Below are 10,549 nucleotides of genomic sequence, written 5' to 3'. Positions count from 1 at the left end.
AGATACCAAATGAGTGGTGCGGGAGTATATTGATCCCAATCTTTAAAGGGAAAAGTGATGTCCAAGAGTGTGGGAATTACAGAGGTATTAAATTGATGTCCCACACTTTGAAGATACTGCAAAGGATGATAGATGCCAGACTAAGAGAAGAAGTAGAAATAGGTGAAGAGCAGATGGGATTCATGAAGGGAGGGGAACAACAGATGGCGTATTTTGTCTGAGGCAACTAATGGAGAAATTCTGGGAAAAGCAAAGAGACCTGCATGTGGTATTCATTGACCTTGAAAGGCTTATGACCGAGTCCAAAGACAAGAGGTATGGAGGAGCATGAGGGAAAGGAGGGTGCCAGAGAAGTAAGTTCGACTGACACAAGAGATGTACCGTAGCGTATTTACTAGAGTGAGGAGCAGTGCTGGGGAGACAGAGGGTTTTGAGGTGAGAGTAGGATTACACCAAAGGTCAGCTCTGAGCCCATTTATCTTTAACATAGTGATGGACGTTTTAATAGAAGAGGTAAGGGAGGCAGTACCATGGAACATATTGTATGCAGATGATATTGTTCTGTGCGCAGAGAGCAGGGAAGATCTGGAAATGAAATTGGAAAGGTGGAGACAAGTACTGGAGGACAGAGGAATAAGAATAAGTAGATCTAAGACAAAATATATGTGTACCACCAGTGAGGGGGATGGTAGAAAAAGTACTCATCTTAGGGGAGAACAGATAAAGAGAGTTGATAAGTTTAAGTATTTGGGATCCTTTGTTAATGCTGGAGGAGGTATGGAAGATGAAGTTAAACATCGGGTACAGGCAGGCTGGAACAACTGGAGAGCAGCCTCAGGAGTTCTTTGTGACCAAAAAATACCACTGAGGTTAAAAGGAAATTTTCATAAGACAGTGCTAAGAACAGCAATGCTGTATGGAATGGAAACAGCAAGCATGAGGAAGACAAAGGAGAAGAAGGTGGATGTGGCAGAGATGAGAATGCTTAGGTGGATGTCTGGGGTGACAAGAGAGGATCGGATAAAAAATGACTATATAAGGGGGTCGAAAAAGGTGGTGGAAATATCAAAGAAAGTGCAGGAAGGGAGGCTGAGATGGTATGGACACCTGATGAATAGAGATGAGGACCACGTTGGGAGACATACTATGAAGATGGAGGTTCAGGGAAGAAGAAGAAGAGGGAGACCAAGAAAGAGATGGAGGGACTGTGTGAGAGACGACTTACAGGAGAAGAGGATTGATGAGGCAGAAGCGCAGAATAGAAAAAGATGGAAACGGCTCATCCGCAACAGCGACCCCATATAAAAATGGGAACCAGCTGGGAAGAAGAAGAGATATACAGTTACGACCCCTGGGAGGTGTAACTAAAGTTCTCTCAATGGTTGTTGTCAGTAAAAATGTAACTCAGTGCTAAAGGTCAGAGGAAACAAAACACTCAATAAACTTCACAATATTTAATACTTAAATCTAACAAATATACAAGTCAACCTTGTCTGACATTGCAAATACCCCAACCATACAATAAAAAATAACCAATACACATAAACCTGAATCACTCTGGATTCCCTATAATTAAGGAGTTAAGGCTCAAACAAAGATATAATAAAAATAAATAATTAACTTGATAGGATCCTTAAACTTTATCTGGCTAGACCAGACATTCACCTTAAATTAACTAATAAACTAAAAGAAGTCGTAGTTACTAAACACATTCAAGTAATTACAATTAATTTCCCTATTAGATAACAACACAGCAAACCTGCCTTTAACTATCTTCACCGGGATAACCGTACCTATGGTTACCACGACAAAAGAAATTTGACAAAAAATATACACATGAATACACTAACCTAACCACAAGCATAAATACAAGGCTCCTCACTTCTCAGTAAGAGTAAATGAGGGGGGAGGCACAACTAAAGACGTTATCCTCTCTTCCTTCCAACAAGTAGGGCAGGCACAGTATGCCAGGTCAAATAATCCGCTAACAAGAAAACAGAGAATCTCTGCCTTACCTGGCAACGGTAGCAAGCTCCCAACATCACTGCAGCTGCAATAAGTAGCTGGAACCAGGTAGCCAGAGACTCGACCAACTCCCTGGGATCTCCATCGCGTCAGGAAACGGCGGGGCAGACTCCAGTCGCAAGTGGTAGTAGCTCCTTCCAATCTCTGGAATACACTGTCCAAAAGCAAGGCAACACTCGAGTCGCAGGTGACAAGAGCACCTGCACACGATATACCAAGACGAGAATCCGTCAATCACTTTCCAGAGCCGTGGTCCAAATTCAATAGATAAGTGGTCGTCAGGAAAATTTTCAATGGTCAATGCAGCTTAGCTTAGTGTTTGTGGATGGGGGAGTGCTCAAGCCCGAACTATCTTCTGTCTGAGCATCCACCTCCCATATCAACACTCTTTCGTCATCACTCGGGCAATCAAAATACAATTATTAACACAATAGTTAAAAACAAGGTAATTAAGCGGGGAGTAGGCAATAAACAATCAACAACACACCACTTTAAAACTACTTTAAGCTATAGTGGAAACAACTTGAAACTAAAACAAGGTTGACTTAAACAAATGAGAAATTTACTTAACTCTAATAGAAAATTTACTTTACTCTAATACCTTACGCGACGAAAAAAAAAAAAGAAAAACATTTTTTTTCTTAAATTACCAAAAATACACAACCTGAAAAATAGGTATAAAAACAATAATACAAAGGTCATTAACATGAAAAGTAAAACTAGGATTAAACAACCCAGACAACATATATGATCAATCACTTAATCTTAACCAACATCAACAAGTACATGAGATATCTTTATGAAAATTTCACCAACCAATGTCAAATTAGGACAGTACCTACAAAAATCCCACTAACCCAGGCAGGATATTTACCTAAACACACCTCAATTTAAAATATACTAGAAGGGGTGTTTACCCTAACTCACTGGATATACAAGCAGGGCAGTGTACGAGGGAGGCAAGGCTGGCCTATCCACTCTGTGAGAGTGCGTCAGGAATTTTATTTTCCGAACCATTAATATGCTTAATTACTAATTTAAATTCCTGCAGTAACAGAGCCCAACCCAAAATCCTCTGGTTGGCCCCTATATCCGCTCTATAAACACCAGAGGATTATGATCAGTCCAAATCTCTACAGGAAAAGAAAAATTAGTAACATAAGGCTTAAAATGTAATAGGGTACGGACCAGGGCTAAAGCCTCCTTTCAATGGTTGAATACCGTCATTCAGCCGACAATAATTTTCGGCTAAAATAAGATATGGGGTGTACCTCTCCTTCATTATCCCTATGAAAAAGGACACCACCTAATCCTACATCACTGGCATCTACTGCTATTACAAAAGGTTTCTGAAAATCGGGCAAAGTCAAAATTGGTTCAGAATATAAAATCGATCAAAGCTTATTGAAAGCTTCCTCACACTGACCAGTCCAATAATATTTTCTTCCCTTCTCTAATAAATAAGTGAGAGGTTGAGCAAGGTCTGAGAAATTCCGCACAAAGCGGCGATAATACCCTGTCATTCCTAGAACTCTTCTCACCCCTCTAACATTACATGGCCTTTTCAAATTAATAATAGCCTCGAGGTTAGCTTGCTTCGGGGCTACTTGACCTAACCCAACCTAGTGACCCAAATAACAAACCTTGGCCTTTCCTAATTCACACTTGGCTAAATTAACAACCAACCCAGCCTGCCTAAGGGCCTCAAACACCTTACGCAACCACACCATATGCGTATTCCAGTCGTTACTGTATACTACCGAATCATCAATGTAAATTTTGGTTCCCTTTAAACCACAAATAACCCTATTTATAAGCCGCTGAAAAGTACACGCGGCATTCTTCATCCTAAAGGGCATAACCTTACATTCATACAGCCCAAAAGGAGTTACAAATGCCGAAATTTCGCGGGCTCGATCAGATAACGGAACCTGCCAATAACCCTTCAATAAATCTAGTTTGGTAATAAATTTGGCAGAACCTATCCGGTCGAGACAGTCACCAATACGCGGCAAGGGGAAGGAGTCATTTTTGGTGTGGGCATTAACCTTACGATAGTCCACACACATGCGGAACTTCCCGTCATCTTTGCCCACAAGAACAACAGGGGAACTCCAAGGACTAACAGAGGGCTGAATGAGGTCATGTTCTAACATATATCTAATCTCCTTCTCAACTAAATCCCTCTTTACCGGATTTAACCGGTAAAGACTTTGTTTAACAGAGGAAGCACTACCTACATCTACGTCATGACAAGGAAAACTAGTTCTACCAGGAGAGTCTCGGAATAAATCTGAAAAAGAATATATTAAATTCGACATACCCTTTCTTTGATGAGGATTTACATGCTTCAAACCTTCCTCTACAATTCCTAAATTTTGTACATTACTAAACAGTGTATCGGAGGAAACCTGATTCAATAAATCCTCCGAATCCTGAGGAGGCATTTCTACAGCTACAGCTACTGGCTCTGGTACAACTTTTGAAGGAACATCGATTTTACCATGATAGGCTTTCAACCTGGTTATGTGGAAAATCCTACACTTTCTGCTTGAACCGGGAGCTTCAATCTCATAGTTCACCTCGGACAACTTCCTCAAAACTTTCCATGGACCCTTATATCTAGGTTCAAGGAAATTGTCAGGGTCCATACTCAAAACCAACACCATTTCCCCCATTTCAAACGAACGGACTTTAGAACTTCTGTCATAAACAACCTTCATTCTATTTTGCGCAGTACCTAAATTATCCCTTGCAAACCTCCAGGCGCTAACCATGAGTTTCCTTAAATCATCGACAAATTCTCCTACCTTTATTCCCCTCCTTCGATTGACACCAAATGCTTCACAAAAAATGTCCAAAGGACCACGGACTTTGTGACCAAAAATTAAGTCGAAGGGGGCTACACTGGTGGAGGCATTGGGATGATTCCTAATTGCAAACAGGGCTAGCGGAAGTTCCTTGTCCTACTCACTGCCCTGGGCATAAAAATTTTTCTTCAATTTAGACTTAAACGTTTGGTGGAACCTCTCCACCACACCCTGACTCTCCGGATGGTACGGAACACTCGTAATGTGCCGGATGGCCAGTTTGGCACATTTACCCCTAAACATTTTACTCGTGAAGTTAGTTCCACAATCGGTCTGTATAACCCGTGTTAGACCTTATCTGAAAAGAAATTCAATTAGTTTTTCAAAATCTACTTTAGAAGTTATTTTCCTCAGCGAGCAAGCTTCGGGAAATCTAGAGGCTCTATAAGCTTCGGGAAATCTAGAGGCTCTATAAGCTTCGGGAAATCTAGAGGCTCTATCCATATTCGTTAAAATATACATAAAACCCGTTTTTGTCTTAGGTGAAGGACCTACCACATCTACCATTTCCGAAAAAGGCTCTCCTATAGCAGGAATAGGCTTTATGGGGGCCTTCGGAACAATCTGGTTAGGTTTTCCTATTACCTGACAAACTTCACACTCCTTCACGAAACGGTTTACTGATAATTTCATCCCAGGCCACCAACAATACTGGGCCAATTTATGGAAAGTTTTCCATACCCCAAAATGACTTGAAATGAAATTATCATTAGCGAGACTAACTACTGATTCCTGAAACTGAGAAGGGACCACCATTTGTTCGATCCGAGGAGTCTTACTTGGATCATCAGACGCAGGTCTACTAAATCGATACAATATATTATTGATCAACCCAAACCGAGGACTAGTTAGGTCATTAATATCCCCTAACTCAAAATTAAATTCAGCTTTCTGAGACTTAATGAAAGCTGAACGGTCCCAGTCGGGTTTCAAAGCATTAATAACAATAGGACTATTCATTTCATCTACAGACCCAGGTCTCTCTAAATCTAAATCTAAACTACTCAGTAACAAATCATCATCCCTATCTAATTCAGCAGCTCTGGTCACGACACGGGTCGTTACAGAAACAGGATAACCTCGACGTACAAAATGGGAAATAATTCACGGCCTTCCCTATTAGGCATGTCATTTCCCAAAATGCCATCAATACCATGGATAGGGACATTATCCACTACGGCCAACTCGGTAACCCTATCATATCCAGGGAAAGATAACCTAACCTCCACCAATGGAGCAGAGACAACAGTGTTCGGGAACCCTCCCAGAACAACCTAATTACCTGAATGCGCTTTCAAACCAGGTAAAGAGGTACCTATCACCAGAGACCGAGCCGAGCCAGTGTCTCTTAAAAACTTCACATTGATGGGGCCTGATTCAAGGATTATCTTACTCGGCCATGCATATTTGTCAAAATTCAGTCATGCATTCTTAGGACTAGCGGAGGGATTATTACTACAGTGTACGCTACTGCTAACTATGGGCGGTTTTTCACTCTTATCGCTACCATCAGAACTGGTGGAAATCAATGATACGGGATTCTGCCCATTTCTTTCTAGGTACCTCCTACGGCCATGGCACTGGTTCTCGAAGTGTCCTGGTTTGTTACACCAGAAGCAAGTTCTTTGACATCCAGAACCCGGGTTATTGTACCTATTAGGGGTATTGGACATGGTCATACGCCTATTAGGAAAACTACTTTGAGGAGGAGGTCCTCCAGATATGCCCCCTTAATTACCACCTACAAAAGAATTGACATTATTTTTAGACATAGGCGAGAAAGGTTCTACTCTATTTACATTATTAAATACTCGAGAAGATGGATCAGTTCTACCTGGATAACTGAAGCTACTGGCCCCCGAATGATGAGTCAATACATATTCAATGGCCAATTGGGCGGCGTTACTCACTTTCCCTACCTTAACCTCCTCGAGATGAACTTGTAACTCCTTGCTACATGCCTTCTTGAACTCTTCAAGGAGCAACATTTCCCTCAACGACGCAAACGACACTACCTGACAACTCTTTATTCAGTCGTCGAACTGGTTCTCCTTAACCCGCGCAAATTCTATAAATGACTGGGAAGGGTGTTTGTTGTCATTTCTGAATTTTAAACGGTAGGCTTCGGGTACCAAATCATATGCCTTAAGGACCAGTGCTTTGACTTTCTGGTAGTCCCTAGCAATTCCTTCCTCCAAGGCATTATACACCTGGATTGCCTTGCCCACCAACCTGCATTGGATCAATACAGTCAATATTTCCTCGGGCCAAGACAATCGGTTAGCAACTCGCTCAAATGCCTTGAAGAACTCAGGGACGCTCTTTTCGTCGAACGCTGGTACCAACTTCAAGGCGGTACCCAAATTAAACCTGTCATTATAATTACCATTGGGGGAACTGATCATATTGGTCCCCTGCAACCTAACCATCTGTAAATTAATATTAGCCATCTCTAACTCGTGATGCCTTGCCCTCTTGTTCTCCTCAAACTAATTTCTTTAACTCAATCCATTTGCTAATTAATTTAAATTCTACTTCCTCCTTGGATTCTGCTACCACAAAAACCGACACTAGAGGTTCCTCAGGCCTAGGATAAATGGTTTTGTTGGAACCACTACCTTTGTGTATAACGAAGGGACCTTCAAAAATAATACCTGTGCGGGGAGGATCATCCAATAACGTTAGCCCCGCTTTCAGGCTCACAGGTTATTCCTCTGAATAGGCCTAAAAAATACTACCTTCCCCTTCACTATCTTCTCTACTTCCTTCAATTAAATTATCGGCCTCCGCTAAATCGTGAGAAATCTTATCACGAACGGCCAAAAGAACTTTTTTTTTAGAGCAAGCAGGCTTCAGCGGAAGACCTAACCATTGCACATATACCACTAAATGTTTTCTATTTAACACCGACAAATGCTTTATACAGTCGACCGAACCTAAAAATTCGGCCGGATCTAAAACAAAATCCTCCATAGTAATAAATATATCAGGGAAGAAAGGTAATATAATATAATTACCACAAAAATATTGAAAAATAAACTAAGTGCCGTTCAACTGACCAAAACACTGAGCACACCTAAGAACAATCCTGTCACGGTCACCAATTTGTTACGACCCCTGGGAGGTGTAACTAAAGTTCTTTCAATGATTGTTGTCAGTAAAAATGAAACTCAGGGCTAAAGGTCAGAGGAAACAAAACACTCAATGAACTTCACAATATTTAATACTTAAATCTAACAAATATACAAGTCAACCTTGTCTGACATTGCAAATACCCTAACCATACAATAAAATATAACCAATACACATAAACCTGAATCACTCTGGATTTCCTATAATTAATGAGCTAAGGCTCAAACAAAGATATAATAGAAATAAGTAATTAACCTGATAGCATCCTTAAACTTTAGCTGGCCAGACCAGACATTAACCTTAAATTAACGAATAAAATAAAAGAAGTCGTAGGTACTAAACGCATTTAAATAATTACAATTAATTTCCCTATTAGATAACAACGCAGCAAACCTGCCTTTAACTATCTTCACCGGGATAACCGTACCTATGGTTACCACAACAAAAGAAATATGACAAAAAATATACACGTGAATACACTAACCTAACTACAAAAATAAATACAAGGCTCCTCACTTCTCAGTAAAAATAAATGAGGGGAGAGGCACAACTGAAGACGTTATCCTCTCTTCCTTCCAACAAGTAGGGCAGGCACAGTATGCCAGGTCAAATAATCTGCTAACAAGCAAACAGAGAATCTCTGCCTTACCTGGCAACGGCTTCCCTACGGGCCACCTCACGAGCTAGCAAGCTCCCAACATCACTGCAGCTGCAATAAGTAGCTGGAACCAGGTAGCCAGAGACTCAACCAACTCCCTGGGATCTCCCTCACATCAAGAAACGTCGGGGCAGACTCCAGTCGCAAGTGGCAGTAGCACCTGCCAGTCTCTGGAATACCCTGTCCAAAAGCAAGGCAACACTCGAGTCGCAGGTGACAAGAGCACCTGCACACGATTAACCAAGACGAGAATAAGTCAATCACTTTCCGGAGCTATGGTCCAAATTCAATAGATAAGCAGTCGTCAGGAAAATTTTCAATGGTCAATGCAGCTTAGTGTTTGTGGATGGGGAAATGCTCAAGCCCGAACTGTCTTCTGTCTTAGCACCCACCTCCGACATCAACACTCTTTCGTCATCACTCGGGAAAACAAAATACAATTATTAACACAATAGTTCAAAACAAGGTAACTAAGCGGGGAGTAGGCGAGAAACAATCAACAACACACCACTTTAAAACTACGTTAAGCTATAGTGGAAGCCACTTAAAACTAGAACAAGGTTGACTTAAACAAATCAGAAATTTACATTACTCTAATAGAAAATTTACTTTACTCTAATATATATATATATATATATATATGGGATTTTATATGTATATATATATATATATATATATGTATATATCTATATATATATATATATATATATATTTATATATATATATATATGTATGTATATATATATATATATATATATAGATATATACATATATATATATATATATATATATACATATAAAATCCCATATATCCCTGATATATCATATTCTTGTAAAATTTATATGAAATCCCAAGCAGACTGGAATGGGATTTTGCATGAATCTTTTGTGCTTGAATTGGTCACAATTATATAATAGTGTAGATCCTGTTGTCCCTTTGAATGAGAATCTAGTCAACATAATTGATAGGCGTATCCCTTCTCGTGTGCTAGGTACCGAATGAAGGACAAAACCGTGGTTCAATGATGATTGTAGACGTGCTTATTTGGAGAAGCAGGAGGCCTATCACCTTTGGAAGGGTAACAGATCAGATTTGACCTGGAACAAACTATACTCAGCTTCGAGCTTTTGCTCAGAGAGTTTATGCCTCAACTGAAAAGGAGTACAATTTAATCATAAAAGAAACCCTCTCTGGTACAACTCAGGAACATAAATGGTGGTCTACCCTTAAATCTGCACTCTTTGGTGTAGATGCAACAGTTCCTCCTTTACTTAAACCAGATGGCTCAGTCACTCACTGTCCAAAGGAAAAGGCAACCCTTTTGGCTGATGTTTTTGACAGTAAACAGAGTAATGAAAAACTTGAACTTCCTCATTCCTGTTTTCCTGAGGCTAAACTAACTAGTTTAGCTTTTCGATCTCGTGAGATTAAAGCTCTGTTGATGGACCTTGATGCTTATGGAGGTGTAGACCCCAAATGGTATTTTTCCTTTGTTTTTTATAAAGACAGCAGATTTCTTAGGCTCCAAAGTTATCTGTTATTTTACGCAAGTTAGCAAGAAGAGGAGCTTTTAGCACTTGTTGGAGAATTGGTAATGTTACTCCTCTATGTAAATGTGTTTGTGGTAGCTCAAGTCCCACTGATTACCGCCCAATTTCCATAACTCCCATATTATCTAAAGTTTTTGAAACGTCTTCTGGCAAAACGTCTTAATAGGTTTGCTGAAGGTAATCATCTATTCCCTAGTTTGCAATTTGGTTTTCGGAAAGGCCTTGGAGCATGTGATGCCCTTCTTACAATCTCCAATGCAGTACAGAAATCCCTTGATTGTGGTCGGGAAGTTCGTATGATTGGCCTTGATTT

The sequence above is a fragment of the Palaemon carinicauda genome, chromosome 33 (genome assembly GCF_036898095.1).
Source record: "Palaemon carinicauda isolate YSFRI2023 chromosome 33, ASM3689809v2, whole genome shotgun sequence".
Classification (NCBI taxonomy): domain Eukaryota; kingdom Metazoa; phylum Arthropoda; class Malacostraca; order Decapoda; family Palaemonidae; genus Palaemon; species Palaemon carinicauda.
Note: the sequence above shows the minus strand (reverse complement) of the source record.